This window comes from Protopterus annectens, chromosome 3.part0, assembly GCF_019279795.1.
Source record: "Protopterus annectens isolate FY-2018-M chromosome 3.part0, PAN1.0, whole genome shotgun sequence".
NCBI lineage: Eukaryota > Metazoa > Chordata > Ceratodontiformes > Protopteridae > Protopterus > Protopterus annectens.
In genome coordinates this window covers 1537499554-1537518404 of record NC_056731.1, presented here as the reverse complement: position 1 = coordinate 1537518404, position 18851 = coordinate 1537499554, and the positions used below count along the sequence as shown (strand labels likewise).

The following is an 18851-nucleotide window of genomic DNA, read 5'->3' as shown; positions in this document are numbered from 1 at the left end:
TGGAGAGGGCGGCTTTCACCTGGACATCTGTGATGTCAGGGAGGCTACATTCAGCTGGGATAGATATTTCTCCTTTTGGGGGGGAGGGGGGGGGATTTGCACTGAACCTGTCTGCCAGTATGTTGGCAATGTCCGTGGGTTCAGTGTATTTTTTGTCATTTTGAACTAACTCTGAGCATATCTGGGAGATTCCACCCAGGTTTCTAACATAGCTAAAGAAGGCCTTGTGATTATATTTAGTGTCTTTTGTGATTTTTCTCTCAAAGTTAGCCTTGGATGATTTTATAAGTGATCATAGTTTTTTGCTAGTACTGATCAGAGATGCCTTCCCTTTTTGGGATTTTGCTCTGTCCTGTAGTAGCTTCCTCCTCCTGTTGTAAAGTTTGTTTATGGCTGGGGTCCACCAGACAGGACGCCTGCCTTTGGGGGAAAGGGTCTTGGTTTTATTTGGGATTGCATGATCCATGCATTTTTGAAGGTGTCCGTAGAAGGCATTTATAAAGGATTCAGCGGTGTGGGCTGTGGTTTCCACTGGCCCTGGGGCCTTGAAGGATACCACTTCAGTCTTAAGAAGTGTGAAGTCATCTTTTGAGAAGTTCCTCACTGTGGTCTTTTGTGCTGGTGGTGGGGGCGGGATGTGGATTTCCAGTGAGATTAGTTTATGGTCTGATCTCACCAGTGAGGGGTATACTTCCTGTGTAGAGCACTGTGTCCCCATGTTTGTGATGATTAGATCTAGTATATTATCTCCTCTTGTGGGAGTGGTGACTAGTTGTTCCAGCGCATTTGAGTTTATGAATTCTAGGAACCTTTGGGCTAGGGTGTTGGGGCTTGAGTAATGCTCCAAGTCTATGTTTGGGTAGTTGAAGTCTCCCAATATGATGGTATTTGGAGAGACATTCATACTCTCCAGTGTCTTCAGGAAGGCTGAGTGGGGTTCCTGAGTTTGAGAGGGTGGTCTGTAGCATGCTACAAACTGTAGGGCAGTTTTGCCTACGGTTAGTTGCACATGGATGGTCTCCGATGCTTCATGCATTGCCACTATCCTGGAGGTGTGGGTGTCTTTGATGAATATGGATACTCCCCCTCCCTTTGTGGTTCGGTCCAAGTTTTGGGGCTGAAAAGCATGATATGAGTTATAACCTGGTAGTGCTGGGGTGCTCTCAGGAGCCTTGAACCAGGTTTCAGTCAATGCACAGACATCGATGCTCTCCATACTGAGGAGGGCTTCGAGAGCCTGCATCTTGAGGTTTAGACTTCTGGCATTGAGCAGCATTACCCTTAGTTTTTTTCCACTTGTGTTTTCTAGGGAGGTGGGTTTGTTTTTTGAGCCTTGCCTAAAAAAGGCACTATGGGGGTGGCAAGAGCCTTTGCCAATATCCGGAAGCCTAGGGGTGACAGGTGCAAGCTGTCCCTTGCAAAGCAGCGTGGCTTGTCAAGCATGTCATCCCAAGCAGACAGACATTGGATCCCCTTAGAATGACACCAGTAATTGAGCCAATTATTAAAGCTGATCATTTTGTCCTTGTACTGTGGCATCATTCTTGGTGAGGGTAAGATGCCGCTCAGGGTCAGGGTCATACCAGTCTGGGCTACATAATCAGAGAACTCCTCTATGTCTCTTTTCATGTAGTCCAGGGAGGTATGTCTCAGGTCATTCATGCCGGCATGGACAATGACTGAGTCATATTTGTACTTGCTTTGGAGTGACCTGAGTGCTTGTGTTATGTGGCGGATTCTAGCGCCCGACAGGCAGCTTACTGTAACCTTTTTCTTGTTCAGTCTGCTGAGCGGGACATCAGTGTGTCTGACTATAGATTCACCTATTACAAGTGTATCAGGCATGTTGTTTGCCCTTAAGGGCTGTGACTGTTTGGCACACTGACTTTGAGAAATATGTGTTGCATGTGCTATGTTTTGAGGTAGTGGTTTCTTGGATGTCTGCTTTGGAGGCCTCTGTTGTTTTGGTAGATTTTTAATTATAGCCTCTGAGTATGTCTTTGTGGGTTTATGTGTTTGGCTTGCAGTTGTGTTTGGTCTATGTGAGACTGGGTTTGTGGTGTGTGTGGTTACCTTCTCCTCCTGGCTGGTCTTGCCAGTACTGAGTCGAGAGAGCTCAGCCTCCAGTTTGGCTATATAGTTGCATCTCTCACATATATTTGTATTTGTTGGGAGGAGGAGATGGTTGTCTGTGTACATGAGGCAGTTATAACATTGCCTCAAGATTCCCGGATTCACCAGCTGAACTGGAGAGGATGCCAGTAATTGACCTCTTGACATGCTAGAATAGTGTAAGGGATTGCTGAGTACTGAGTCAGAAAGGACCTAAAGGGAAATGGGTACTCAAGGGGATTGTAGGTGGATGTAGTGCTTTCTGTTGTTCAAGAGTGTTTTACTTGTGTAAAAAATGCTATAGGATCAAGTGCTGGGCTTTTTAGATAGAGAATAGACTGATTTTATTGACGGTAGAGCAGTTTTAAGGGAAAAACTGAAGAGCAGACTTGGCGGAGCCAGAAATAGTTTAAACTCGTTTAACCGGTGCTGCGCTATGCGCACAATCGCGCAAAGCCACGCAAACGTGGATTTTTATATAGGCAAAATTAAGTATGCACATTGTGTGTGTGTGTGTGTGTGTGTGTGTGTGTGTGTGTGTGTGTGTGTGTGTGCGCAGATGACTGGTGTTTATCCAAGATTGTTTTCTTTACCTTGCACCTATTAATTACTAGGATACCCTCGAGCTTCCCTGCAAACCTGAAATAAAGTGGGTGACTGGAGATTAAATGACTGAATGCCTTACTGAATGAATCAATTTATGAATAGATTAGTGATTATTGTAAGAATTCATTAGCAGAGTTTAATAACTGTTTCATTTCTTTGGTTATGTTAGTGATGGGTGTTAGAATGGTTCTGAAGTATTACCTATTTCTAAGCAGAAACTGTCATTTTAGCACATACATGGGCATCCAGATTGTATAGTCTCAGCAGCATAGATGGGGGTGAGGAGCCCAAGAAGAAAAATGGCTGGCTGAAAAGAAAAGGACTGTGCATCTCAAACACCATTCTGCTTTCATGCAAAGAGGGTGCAGACTTGAATTTAACACACAATTGAACTTTGACTTGCACATTTGATTTTATGGGGCAGTGGGAGGCATACAGAAATGGTGGGGGGCATGTGCTATATGTCTTTATATCTGTCTTCCTTCTAAGGCCTGGAGCATAATGCAGTATTTCCAAATAGGCCAGTTGTGTCTAATGCATCCATTTGTTTGCAGTACTATCCAGGGAACTGAAGCTCAGTTGTGCTATACAGATATACCTGAAAGTAGTCCCTCATAGGAAGATAGGGGCCTACCGTACAGAAACAAAGACAGATGTATATTAGTTTTTGGAGGTGAGCAGTCTGTGTGATAATATGCTAATGACAACCACTTACACAACTCACATAAAATCAGAGTGAGTTGTAGTATCCTGGGAAGGCCAGATTACAGAGACGTGGTAGGCAATTCAAAACATTGAGAATTCCTGCATTTGATGAGACAGTTTCCTTAGCACTATCACTGCTTGCTGTCGTCCTGGACACCATTATATTTTTAGCTCCTTTGAGGTCACAATTATGATCACAAAAAGAGCAAAATGGCTGAAAAGTAAACCTATATATAATCCTCTTAAAACAATGGAAAAATGCTTTGGCAGGGGCATGCCACATAGCACTGCCTCCTTCTTAAATGCTTACTCTCTGCAATATAGGTATATCTCTGGGGAAGGAGACACCCCAATATACAGTAATTTTAATGTTTAAATGCAAATGGAACACATTTCACAGTAATGATAGCACATAACAGTGTCCACGGTGTGATGGTATATGACTGAATGTACAGAAAGAAATGTGTAGAATTAAAAGGATGCAGCTGATGTTAGTGGAAGGCCAGGGCCACAAACATGCAGATGGAGATAGCAGGGGCTGTAGTATTTAGGATAAGGTGGGCATCCTTTACAATGTATATTCAGATATTATGACTAACAGACTCTTAATTAACCCTTATTTTAACATTAAACATGGCTATTTAGTTCAGTTATTAAATTGCTGATTGGACAGTCAAACTGCAACTTTCTCAGAACAAATGCTATACTATTGCATTATCATATTTGTCTGCCATCATCTGGGAATTATGTTTTTATAGTTTTGGTTGCTTCTGCACAGAGTGGATTGCTCCTTGGTCAGGTTTTGTGTTTAAGTTCATGATTGGTATAAGTGTGTTTATTGTAACAGTTAAAATTAGTAAAAATAAGAACATTGTGGGTGCTGTCCCTTTAACAGAAAAATGATTTGATTATGCATTCTGCACAAGATCTCAAAGTCTAATTCAGTGAGCTGTAATGAAAGCATTAAAAATGCATTCAAGTTCAATGAATATCTAATAAAATGCACTGGGCCATCTGACAAGGCATATAGGACAACGTCTGGGTTGTTTGCGTCAGAGCAGCAGAGTCACAATTATACCTCACAGCTGAGAGAGAAGGATAAGAAAACATGTTGCAGAGGAACTGCACAAGTTTGAAATGTGAGTGGCAGCACCAAACAGTGGTAATTCATTCCACTGACATCAAAATTGCAAGCATCCAAAGGAAAGGAATTAGATTTGAGCAAGAAATGCTTCATCCAGCAGAGAATATGTAGGCATTATAGAGCTATTACTCAGAGCAGCCAGCCAGCATGAAAGTAGATTTAACTGTACAAATTCATGAAGGCAAACTGAAATTAGGCTTGGATAAGCATCACACAGTGGATCTGCAACTGAACTGCTGATTTAAGGAGCACCTTGAAACACAGTTCAGATGCTTTGGATCCCAAATTGTTAAGTACGCCTACATCCATTTTGCTTGACCGATGATAACATGTTGGAGTGATACTCATTCTAAAAATGATAGCGCATCTTTCTTGCCAGAAGTAATATAAAAAAAAAGGTTGGTTCTAGTGGATCTGTTTTTAAAGACTGATAATATTAAAATCCATGCAAGGAATGGGCAAATGAGAAAGAAAGGGTAGGAAATCTCTGCCACACTTATGCCAGAATTAAGGCATTTTTGTCTCGACAACCAAGTAATTGAGTTTCTGTATAGAAAAAAATTGCTGAAATTAAAAGATAATATATTAAGGAATTACTAAATTATGTATATAGTACATTATTATTATTATTATTATTATTATTATTATTATTATTATTAACAGAATGTATTTCTTTTGCATCCAGACTTTGAAAAGTCAGCAATGTAAGCCAGTTGAGTGCACTTTAATTTACTCCAGAACTGTAGTGTCATGTAGCTGAGATAAGAAACCATTGATACAGTTTAAATACATAAAGCAAAATAACATGATGTTTGTCATAATGTGAACTTTCTTATTACTTGCCAATTGATGGCAGCAACTTTCTTTGTAGCTACATTTTAATATTAATAAAGCCAATAATATTTCACTGTATTATTATAGGTTTTCAGTATTCTTAAAGTTTTACTGAGATTTAGTGCAAAATTTACACTTAACCTTGTTTTCAGCATGAGCGATTTTATTTTTTATATGCCATCTGAAATTTGGATGTAAGAGTTGTTCTTGATCACAGACTGCAGAATATAACAATTCAAAATGCATATTAAGTTAAAGTATTGATTTACTGTTGGATACCATGGGTGTCAGTGAATCATTCACTTTGGATGACAAGTCTATATATTTTTTATTAATTGAATGTTTCAGTATCTATTATACAATATAATATGAAATATTCTTATAGCTTGTATCATAATTTGCAGTACTCAGTGAAATTAATATTTTATTGGCATGCAGTTTGTGTTGCTGGAAAGATGAATTATCTGAAATCTTCAAAATTCAACAGAAATTATGTAGCTATTAAATGGAACAAGAGTGGGAAACATTCACAACTGACAGGCATTGCATTCAAATTCTTTTATATTTCATCTGGTATTCTCCATAATTATTAACAGTCTATGCTGATGTAATTAAAGAATGATATTCTACACAAGAAGGCTGTTTAGAACAATACAACTGTGGCATGGACATCAGGTAGAAGTTCAATGCAGGAAGAATACCTGTTCTGAATTCATCAGTGAAATGTTCCATTACTGCTAATCACAGGAAAAAAGATTCTACTTTCTTCCCACACTGATATAGTGGTGAGTATGAAGAGAGCTTACAGAAAGTGTGAAACAACAAAATGCCATTCCATAGACACGTGTGGTAGCCAAGGTTACCTACATGATGCAGTTTTCTTATAAGCATCTCATTGTGGATAAAATACCGTGTTGTGAGTGAATTTTAGATGTAAGGGCTGTCAAGCTGGATTATTTTTCTCTGCCAATCACCCCAGAGACATCAGTAGTATATGTGGCCTTTTTCATATGTGCTCTGTTGGACTTCAACTGTAATTGTTAAAACTTAGTTTAGCTTTAGTACATATAGATCATGTTGTACTTTTGTAAGAAATGAAGTAATAAAGCCACGTGTTACATATTAATTGGTCAGATGAAATGGTGAAAATTGGTGTGTGTCTGTAACCTATAAGATATGTAGAAAGATATACAATTAGGTCACTATAGAGCTCATTCTCATGAAGGAAGATATAACGCCTATACAGAATTTTAAGAACAGCGTTTTGCGGATTGATTACCTATATTCTACTGCACTTGAGATTGATTTTTCTTTGTACTTAAAAGAAGGATACATCCTTTAGTAGCAAAAGATTATTGAAAAATTCGGATGAAAGAGAATCAGTTAAACAATCAATATAGATCAATATAAAAATGTATTAGAAAGTGGAAAATATGAATGGCTGAAATTTAGTTTCCATGTGCAAGTCAAAAGCTAAACAAAAGGAAACCATGGGTCAGCAAAGTTGTAGGAAGCCAACAACAATGGCACAGTGCCAAAAAAAAGACAGAAAGAAAAAAAAAAGTACCTGCTTTCAGTTTGGAGAACCACTGGACATTGACCAAAGCATGACACACACCAGTCACCCTCAGCACATATCTCCATAATGGTTGTCTGATTGCATATCTACTTCAAATTCACAACAAAATGAAAATACATGAATAAAGAAGCATACTAACCCTGTGATTTCAGGCACACAGTGATATACTGGAGTGAGCTGAGCAGCACTGTAGTACACTCTGCCATTAGTTGCTGCAGCTGCTGCTTCTTAGATCAGGGGGCTGCTGTTCAGTCCTGGCAAGTGGATGCTGTCCAGAGAAAGTTTGGATTTTTATGTGCATGTGGATTTTCTCTGTCTACTAGAGTAATTTTTCTTCCTCTTATGATTATTCCTATTTTAATTGGGTTTGTTAACTGTCTCTGTAAGTCCAGTTTTTTATTACTCACTGACTGTAATCCTCATTGAATTACTAGAAGATTGAACATTTTTTACTGACAGAGGAAAACTATGATAAAAAGAGGTTTTACACTGTAGTTTTTCATTTATTTGATCACAATGAGACATCAGAGGCGTACACAGTAAAAAAAAGCATGTAACTGTTTAGTGAATTTCTGTTTGTGTGTGTGTGTGTGTGTGTGTGTGTGTGTGTGTGTGTGTGTGTGTGTGTGTGTGTGTGTGTGTGTGTGTCTGTGTGTGTGTGAAGCTATCATTAAATACTCAGACAATGTACATTAGGATGTAAAATATGTCCCACAACAATTACATATCTGCCAGCGTCTTTGAAATATTCAGCGGAGGAATTGTTTTGTATCAAAAAATTTAAAAAATGTAATATTTAAATAATGATAAAACAAAGGCAAAGCAGTTTAATGGCTATCCCACTTTGTAGGTCTAATAATGTCCTCTAGGATGGGTGCTACAGAGAAATAAAGACCTCACAGGGTCGTGGAGGCAGTCTCCCTATTGCATCTCCCTATAATACTTAATCTGGAGAGATTTATTTTGTGCTTGCAGCATTTGGCAACAGACCTGTGCAAATTAGACAATTCTCAACTTGCTAAGAAATAATTGTAGAAAACTATGAGGGGGTATTTGTAGAAGTACCAGAGATGACAATGCTGGGAATTTCTGCATGATTGAATTTAGCATTCCATATGTTGTGCACTATTCATGACAGTAAGTCATTATGTTGATTTAACAGATGTCCAGTTCACAACCTGTATTCTATTCTCTAAGTAAGTGTTGAACTGTCTACTAATAGTTAATTAGAAGCCTATATTCTAAAGAGTGAAATACATTTGCTGTCTCATATAGTAATAAAGGATTTCAATAAGTCCAAAAAATTGTTGCAAACAATTTTACAGAGCGAAGTTTAATACAAATATTTTCTATCAAGTCAAGGAGGGTTGTGTTGGTTATAGGCCTAAGTCATGGCAGGTGTGTGAGAGCAGACTGCTAGTCTTTAGGCGTGACCTGTGTTTTTTTTTTTTTTTTTTGTTGACACATTTTGACATTGTTTAAAATAAAAGGGAATAAGAGCAAGGCACTGTATTTATTCAATGAAGTAGAGAGAATACATTTATGACAGGGAGTAACAAAAGACTGTTGCCAACAGTGTAGTACAATATCTTCCATGAATGCCCTTAAATGGTATTGTGATTGGATAGGCAGCAGAAGAGCAACAATCTTCAAAAATTTGGTTGAGAGGTTTTCATGGGCAGGGGATTCCTTTTTGACTTTCATTAGAAGTTTATAGACTGAGGAGATATAAAGTGTTAGCATAGGAAATTGCCTGCTAGGGAGGTATGTATTATATATTGCGTATCAAAATAGTGAATACCACAATTTCTGGAAGTTATGTAAATACTGTTTCTGCTGTTTAGTGACAAAAGATGTTTTGCTAGATCTAATGGAATTTTTACACTATTTCTAATGTGAGAAATTTGCTAAGATCTTTGGGATATTGCAACTTATCATATGAATGCCACTGATAGCTGCTATTGGCCATGTTTTTTTGGGTGGGAGGGTTATTCAGATCAGTGACACTGAAGAAATGCATTCTTTTTCTGCATGGGTTCAAAGGTTTCAAGAATGAATAAAAAGACCTGAATGAAGTAGGCTATATGTGTACTTAGTGAAATAAAATGTAGCGAAAAAACAGCTAATGTTTCATAGTACATAATTGAAAAAGGTAATATAAGCATGACCTTAAGAACAATATACCTGATTAAGTTGAGAGACAAAAAATACAACAAATGGAAGAGAGGTCGAACTACAACTTTGAAAACTGAAATAAACAAGTTGGACAAACAGATTAAGCACAGTGTGAGACAAGAGCAAGAACAGTTTGAAGAAAATTTATATGAAGATATTGAGCATAATAGGAAACCTTTTTTATGGATACATAATATGTGAAAGGAATAAAGGCACACAAATTGATAAACTGTGTGCAGATTAAAAAAATTATATTTAGACACAACGGAATATAGATATATTTATAAAATCTTATGCAAAACAGTTTGGCTGTACAAAAGGGGTGATAAGTTGTCATAGTAACACCCTGGTAACCTCAGATACTGGAATTAAATTAGATTATATTGAAAAAGAACTGTGCAAACTGGATCCAAACGTAGCATAGGGAGGAGACAAATTTAGTAGCAGTGACTTGAGAACACTTTGGCAAGAACTTACGGTACTATTATAGATCTATTATTCACTAGGTCATATAAATGCAGGGAGATTCCTCAAGATTGCAGACGTGCTGATTAAACCTGTATTTAAGGGGAAGGTGAGTAGGACAAATTGAGTCATATAGACCCTTAAGTCTGCTTTCATGCTGTGGAAAAATAATGGAGAAGGTAATATTGGATAAGTTATTGTCAGAACTGGAAAGGATGAAACTTGAAACCATATATCAGCATACATATGTTGAAAATAGTTCTATTACGACCTGTAACATGATGTTCTATAACAATATAATAACAGCTATGAATGAAAATTGTGCTGTGATATAATTTATATAGATTTACCTTCAGCATATGACAGGGTCATACACAAACACTGATCAATAAATTAGAACTGCTAGGTATTGATGTACTCTAAGATGGTTAGCTACATGGCTTACAAATAGGACATGGCAAGTATCATACAGCAACCAGATAGGTGAAATTTTTGGTTAAAGTCAGGGTGTCCCACAGGGCTCTGTCCTAGGCCCTTACTTGTCTAGATTGTATCTTTCAGACTTAACTTTTTCATCTGAGGTGTTCTACAGTCTATATGCAGATGACCTGAAATTGGGTAAACTGATTACATGTGTTACCAATAAAGCATGTCTACAAAATAATTTGACTCAATTGACCATTTGGGCACAAATAATAATATGCTGATAAATGCATCAAAAACTAAGCATATGAGATTTGGGAGACATAAACTGAAAGGTGAATATTTAATACAGTACACAGTGATTGAAACTGTAGACTCATTTAAGGACCTGAGTTTATGGGTAGATCCAGCTATGTGTTTTTCTAATCATATCAACCAATTGATTAATAATAGTTATAGAACTACAGAATGTATACAAAAATGTATAAACTCTAGGAAATCAAAAGTGATGCATTCATTGTTTGTTAGTTACATTAGACCCAAAGTTGACTATGGAATAACAATATGGAAGTCCTATAAGAAAACAAGCATGAGTAAACTGGAAAAAGTACAACAGAAATATACCAAGGGCATTCATGGATGTGAAAATTTAAGTTATTATGAAATACTAAAATATTTGAACTTGTACTGTGTCTCACATATATCTAAGAAGAGCTGTTATTCAGGTATATAAGGCATTTAGAGGCAACTACCTTTGAGAATGTTTGGGGATATCATAAAGTACTAGAGAATCATCATACAAGCTATGTAGAAGATTCTATAGGAATGAGAAGTGTACTAACTGGTTCTCTGACAGAGTAGCTGATGCATGTAAGAGAGTACCAAATTATATTAAAGCAAGTACTAGTTTAGATATTTTTAAGAACAGCCTGGACACTTATTATGGGAACAAGTGTTTTGGTATTTTGGCAAGCTAGAAGGGCATTAATGCCCATGCTTGAAATATTTTGGGATACAACTGGGTTGGATTGCTTGGCTAGGCTTATAAAGGCCTTGGTGTTCTGTAGCCTACTATATACCTATGAGCCTATGTATGCACTGCATAGACAGTGGCAAGTTTAAAATCTTTTTTACATTTCTATAACAAGTAATGCATGTTCATGACACATATTCAATAATTATAGTTTTGTTATGCAAAAATTCATATAAATTGTTTAATTTGTGCTGTATAGGCACACAGTACAACTAGAAACCAGTACTAAACATTCAAAAAACACAGCCGAGATGGTTTAACATGAACTCCAAAACTTTTAATATTAAAACTCTGTGAACCAACACTAATACACCAAATTCAAAAGAAAGCAGCAAGTCACAATCCAAAACATAAGCACTTTTGTTCCAACTTAAAATTACACAGGAACTTCATCAGATAAGGCCAATGGAGTTTGTGCGAAACCATCTCAGCTATGTTTTTTGGATTTTGTGTACAGGCACACTCCAAATTAATTTAGAGTCTGAAAGTGTTTGGATTACGTGACTGAAATATTTGACTCTCATGCAAGGAATGGTGTATAACAAAGCGTTTATAGAGTGTTCATATATAATCCTGATAGTTTCCTCTTTATCTAGCTTTACTAAGTTGGCAGTATTGCTGATATAATCTAATATAAAATGTGGGAAATAAATAAGTGTGATAAAACTTTTTTGCTTGCTTTTCAATTTGCTGACCATAAGTTTAGTCTCAGCAGTTTATAGCTTAAGACATTAATCTGTTTACTGTTTTTGATTTTGTTCTCTTAATTTCCTATATCATTCTATTGAAAGAAGCAAAAGTTGCAGCTTTACAGCAAATTTATAACAGTAGATAAAGCATTATGGTAACCAGGCAACACAAAGGAATCAGTCTGTAATATTTACATCTATAGCCAATGCATCATGTAGCATTTTTAGCAGGAGAGTCATAATTTCCAAAAGCAAATATTAATATATTATTTGAGTTAGTTGATATATACCAGACACTTCTCAAAAGATTTCATAATTTCTTTTCACAATTGTATTCTTTTGGGAGCCATAAATCAAATATATTTAATGTTGCATCTAATATTCCATATATTAATTTAAATGTTATACTAAAAGTTAAATTTCACATCTGAAGAGGATACAGTCTTCATGCTATTTCACATTAGTAACTGTTTAATTTTTGTATTATAATAGCATCAGTGTTTCTGAAGACTAAATTATGTGAAACTTGTTACATCCATTCTAGATCAGAATTGTTTACATTGATCATTTTTGATGACAACTCTGACTGTGTGTTTCCTTATTATGCAACTATATTATACCTGTTATTGTCTTTTAGCTCTGGCCATGACTGACAATGCTCCTGAGATCAATGTCTGACTATCTGGTTAACAAATTTAAATAAAATATGTAACCAAAAAAATAAATCTGTGTGTTAGTGGCCTTATATAATTATGTACTTATTGACGTATTTGTTGATTTGTAGTGATATCAGGTATTTTCACAGGGACATCAGACAATGCAAAACTAATTAAATTACCAACAATCACATTGTGCTTGTGCAAATTAGTGCATATCGCTACTTGAGTAAGGCAGTTTCTATAGTAAGATCGCAAAGGTAACAAATATCTTGCACTAAGCAATATGAAATGTGCCACTGTAGGTTGAAACATGCATAATTGAAATAATGTTGCACTAGATATGAAATTTGCACAGTATAGTCATATCATAACTAGTCTGAGTCGCAGGTGCTAAAGATGTCCTCCAATACTATGCTCTGTAACCTTATTTTTCCATAAAGCAACAATTCAGTGCTTTCTTTGAAACATATCTTCTTTATAAATGGTATTTAATAACATTTAAATTGCATATATTAGTACAGGTAAAGCTATCAGGAGATATGCATGCTCTATAGTAGCTTATTTAAAAAAATGTTGCTTGTAACTGCTGACACTGTACGTGGGTTAAACAAAGTAACAAAAAAGCTGAACCACGACAAAGTAAAATCTTCTTTTTTAATACAAAATGGTGAGTGCTTTCACAATGGTAACAATTGCGAAAGCGCTCACCATTTTGTATTAAAAAATATTTTACTTTGTCGTGGTTCAGCTTCTTTATTCCAGCTACCTTCCTACTGGGCACCTGTGTTTCAACATTTTCAACTTCTGGGCTGGTTTGGATTCATTTGTTTGCTGTTAAAGTAATAAAAAAGTGAAAATGTCCTACCACATTTATTTATTTTATTTACCATAAATCAGTAACAGTATAGCTCTAAAGAAGGCAGACATCAGTACCTAGATTATACAGAACTGGCTAAACATGGTACACATATTTATTTCATGCTAATTATGAAATTACTCTGTAGAATGGTCATAGTCACTTTCTAGTGCTGCTATATTTACCTTGTACATTTTTTACATGTAACACACAAAAACAAAATATATTACTTCAACAAAAATATTAAGGTTATTAGATTCATGGTTCTATACAGAAGTAAATATGCTATTACTGGTTCTAAACATAAGGATTTAGCTCTTGCCTTCAGTTTCTACTGAAGTTTTTTTTCTTAAAATCCTGAAACTTCAAGGACTATATTGAATGAAACAGAGTTTATCAATAATATATAAGAACTGGCTGTTTACAATATTTCAGTGTAACTTGGCCTCTTGAGATTTACTCTGGAAGGTCAGTTTACCTTGACACATATCAAGTAATTGTTAACTAGGAGATTATTAGCAGAACATTACCTATCAAACAAGATAGGTTCAAGTACTTAAATTAATTCCTCAGCAATCAAATGCATTTCTGACTCTCTGGCAAGGTTGTGACTGATAGATATATTTTTAATTTTTTTTATTTATTTATTTTTGTATTCAGATGTTCACTCCATATTTTGTGTTTCTCCTTTCTAATGGCCAGTATGACACCACAGATAAATATTTGTGTTTCACTATTCATCTTTTGCCATTTCAGCTCACATGCTTGGTTTCCACTGTTGTTTTGCTTTCATTTACAGAATACGAAGATGTCTGTGATTTTTTTTCCTTTAAATAAAAAAACACTAACATAAGCAGGATACACCCAGAAAATAAAGGTGGTTTTCATGCTGTTCCTTACATCTTCTAGGGCTGCATTTCATTAGAGCAGGAACACTGAACTAAGCATTTAATTAGCCACAGCTTCCGTAACTAGACTCAGATACATTATTTATGCCATGTGTAATGGTGTTGAGGAAAAGTTGTGGGTTGGTATAATGATTAAGGCATTTAGCTCACAATTACAAGGTGCAGGGTCTAATTCTCAACTTTGAAAGGAAAATCAGCTTGGCTTAAAATGGCCTTGATGGGCAGCTAGCCTAGAATTTACCTATTGAGAACAGTGGCTTGCTTGGAATTAAATATTCTTTCCTTACCGTTGAAAGTGCCTTTTAAATTCATACAAATACAAAATACACTAAGCAGTGCAAAATGTGACTGTTATGCAGGCTGTTATACATATTTAATGCTTCTATATCATGACATTGTTTTTTTTTAAGTTGTTTAGGATTATCCTGGATGGGTATAGCATACTATATGCATAATGCACATACAGAAATGGATTTGCATACATTTCCAAAAAACTTCTTTGTAAATCCTCTTGAGATTGAAAAAAAGATCTGTTTAACATTTTTCCAACAGAATACATGCCAGCTTTGTAAGGAAGAAGCTATACAAGGTACATGCAAAATAATCTCTTTTTGGTAGTTACTGAAGTTAGGCTTATGGTGTCCTGTCATACAACACATGGGTGAATGTTACAATAGTCACAACAAAATGTAAATAAAATGTGTAACATAATAAATGTATGTTCATAGGTTCATAGGTAGGTAGTAGGCTATTGGCCCTAGGGCCTATATAAGCCTAGCCAAAGGTACCCTGGCTTTCGCCACCCAAGAAAATTATTTTCCTGTTCCACTGTCGAGCAGAGCCACAGAAGTGACCCCCGGGGTGAATTTCCTATCTCCCATCCAATCATCAAGATTTTTCTTTGGAGTGCTAATGAGGAGCTTTGTTTGATAATAGATAGGTAGTTTGTTCCAGAGTTTAGGAAGTCTCTGGGACTGGAATCTATCCCTCCAGCATGTTCTGTTTATTGTGGTGACAAGGTTTAGGTCCCTAGACCATGTAGCTCGTAGGGATTGGGATTTCTTTAAGTGGAGCATGTCTAAAAGCTCTGGGTTTGACATAACTTTGTGCTTTAGGCAGAGATCGCCTCTGAGTAGACAATATGCAATGGAGTAAAGCTGCAGTTTTTTGAGACGGTCTGCATAGGGCATCTGTTTGAGGCCAGTAATCCTCTTTGTGAGGTATTTCTGTGGCTTTTCCAGTTGTTGTTGATGTCTTGTGAGGTACATACCAAAAGGGGCATTGTAGTCTATAATGGGTCTAATGAGTGATGAGTAGAGGGGAACAATTACCTCTTTTTTTCCTGGATGAGAAACCTTTTGTGATGAGGTGTGCCATGTGGAAGGATTTCCTGACTACTGTGGTGATGTGATTATCAAAGAAGAGACTACTGTCCACCTGTGTCCCAAGGTCTCTTATCACACTTTCAGTATAGGCTTTTTATCCTTTTTCTTAAAGCAAAAAAAATTCTGTTTTCTGTTCTAAGAAATCTGCTTGACCTGATGTTTTTGTTCTCTTTGGCAGATAGACACTTAAATTAGCTAGGCTGTGCATTTTACATGTTGTTTTTCCACTGGTCAGTTTGTTTCTTGAGTGGTGCTTAAATACACAGATAATTTCTGTGTCTTTTTCTGATAACACTCAAGGCCTGCAAAACTTCAAGCACTGTTGGTGGCCCCCTGCAGGGTAAGGAAAGCACATCTATTTTTTTTTTTGTGTGTGAGTTGCTTAAACCGATAGATCTACTTTCTGCATTACATGCTCAATTTTGTTTTCTTGCTAAGAAATTTGTTTGGCCTTGTGTTTTTGTTATATGTGGCAGATAGACTCTTGATCTGCCTAGGCTGTACATTTTACGATTTTCATTGGTCAGTTTGTTTCTTGAGTGGTACTTAAATACATAGAGATTTGTTGTGGCTTTGTCTTTTCTGATAAGACTCAAAGCCTGCAAAAACTAGAAGCACTGTTGGTGACTTCTTGCTGATTATTTTTTTCCCACGCACCCTGCCATTCTTTGATCTGCTTTTTAAATTTGGTGATTTTAAGATGTCCACCGTACTCTAAATGAAGCTTTATAAGCTCTTCCCTTTCTACACTGCTGTTTATATGCTGAAGTATTTATTTGCCTTTCCTTGTGCTTGTTTTGAAAAACAAGTACATTTTGTCTCATTGTCTGGTATACTGATTTACTTGCTCTGAATTCATTAACTACTTAGCTGTTGGGTAAAGCAATGTATTTTTATGCTCTAGCCAGCTCATTTCTGTGTTTTGACATCAAGAAGACAGTAGATTTTCCAACTAGTGGCAGTGAGTGGTAGCTTGATCTGTATAGGTTGATAAAGCACATTAGAGATGCCTGCATGTAGTAATTTTATTGGCTGAAGAGCTTATTAATCAGTTTACCTTGTTTTAGTGCCTTTATAAACTCAGCACAATTGAATGGCTCTTGGCTCATTTCTAGAAAGTAAAGCAGTTTTATTGAATAATCACATTTTTATAAATTGTTTAAAGTACACTGCTATTACATTGAAATACTTATTGCCTTTCCTTAAGTTTAAGTTTGTTTATGGTAGCTTTTCACTCAACACACACTTGCTGTGTTTTTACATTAGCAGGACTGGGATTATTCATCTCGTGGTAGTGGGTGTTTGCCTGGCCTGAGTTGGAAAGCACACAAAAGGGCTTTAAGTATAGTCATTTTATTGGCCACAGGATTCAGTAGTCAGTTTTATGTATTTCCAGTGCTGCTATAAATTTAACACATTTGCATGGAGCTGCTTGCTGTGTCAGTGCCCTGTGCAAGTGCAAACATCTGGAAATATTGCTCATTTTCATTTTATAGTGAAAGTTTGCTGTGATATTTATTTTTTTTGCACTTCTTTAAAGTTACATTCTCAAACTGCAGTAAGGGCTGCTGCTCTACATTGAAATATGTTGTATCTAGTGTTTCTTAGTATTAGGCATCAGTTTGTGGTTCCTTAACACTTGGGTCCAAATCAATCAATTTTACATTAAGAGAGTGAACATCTTCACTCTTGTGGCAGGAGAGTGCTGATTTTATCTATCTGAGCTGGGAATTGCTTGTTGAAAGCTCTTTGTGTGCTTACCTGATTGGGCTTATAGCATACTTGGTGTAAAACTTGCTTTTTCCAGATCCTATATTAGCCTCTTGCTTGTGATAAGCTGCTGCTCTCACAACAGAGATTACTGGGGCCTTGTATACATGCAATCACCAGAAGCTGAAATTTCCCAATAAAAAGCACCTCAGAACTTTACCTCAGTCCTGCGTTACTCATGGGTCAACTAGTTTGTGTGGTGAGCAACATTTACACATTTAGACAGAAATATAGAGGTCTACCTTAAGTTATTATAGCTTCCAGGACTATTTCTACTTAGAAAACATCTAGTTTGGTGCTAGGCATAATTGCTGGTTAGGTTAACTGCAGATTACACCAAGTAAGCACCCTTCCCTCATCCAGTTACAAACACCCTACACTCCTGTCCTTTCAAGTATACATTAGGACCTGCAATCAATAACGGGCATGTTCTTGTTATCTCTTCATCCAGATTGGTGGACATGGACATCCTGAAATAATGTAACAATTTCCCTATGTACACTGACAAACACTTAATTCTCAAACAGACAAATGTAGTACATGATAGATGTAGTTACGCACTGGTGCTAGAGTGAATAAAATTTCTTTTGTGGAAGTTATTGTTTTTTTCTGTGGTTTTATTTGTTACTTGTTGACTGGACTTGACTGGACTCAGTGATTTGGTAGTTACACACTGACACTGGAGGCTAGACTCTCACATACAAACATAAAAAGCAGCAAACAGGTTATCAGCAACTCGCGCACATCACTCGCTTCACCCACAAAAGACTACATATATAGACCCTCATATGCAGAGATGCTCACTTGTAACTTACCCAAACCTCTAAGGCCTCTCAGGTGCAGACCTCAATAATTCTGCATGCACAAAAACAAAACATTTCCTATCACAACACATAAAGTGACATCTTATTGTGTTTCAACTGCCAAGCCCATAAAGCAAAACACTCTATAAATCAACATTCTTGTCATAGGAGACTCCATTGTGAGACACACTTATGTCCCTCTTACCTGGCTGCATAAGGGGAATGTTACAGTTAGTTGCCTGTCAGGGGCCAGGATTCACCAGATCATAAAAGCACTCAGGTCACCTACCCCCAAGCAGTGGTACCAGTATGATTCAGTCATAGCCCGTGTGGGTGTGAATGAGCTGAGATGTACCTGATTGAGCTCTCAGAATATGTCATATGCATGTATGACCTTAACCTTGAGCAGCATTCTACCATCTCTAAGGATGATGCCAGAATACTAGAAGAAAACAATCAACTTTAACAACTGGCTTAGCTACTGGTGTCATTTTAAGGGGGTCCAATACATGTTAGCTTGGGAAGACGTAGTTGACAGGCCATGCTGCTTTGCCAAGGATGGTCTTCACCTGTCATCTGTAGTCTATCAGATATTGGTCAAAACATTATCCATGCCTATAGTGCCTTTTTTAGGCACTGTCAAGCAGACAAACTTTCCAACATAACAAAAGTTACTCAGGGCAAGCTAAAGGGTTTCTGCTCAAT

At 36.7% G+C, this 18851-nt stretch overlaps 1 protein-coding gene across 2 annotated transcripts in view; it reads left to right on the top strand.

The window, feature by feature from the left end:
- The window catches only part of DLGAP1 (DLG associated protein 1), a 5750587-nt gene that overhangs the window by 931388 nt on the left and 4800348 nt on the right, over nucleotides 1-18851 (top strand). The window lies entirely within an intron of this gene.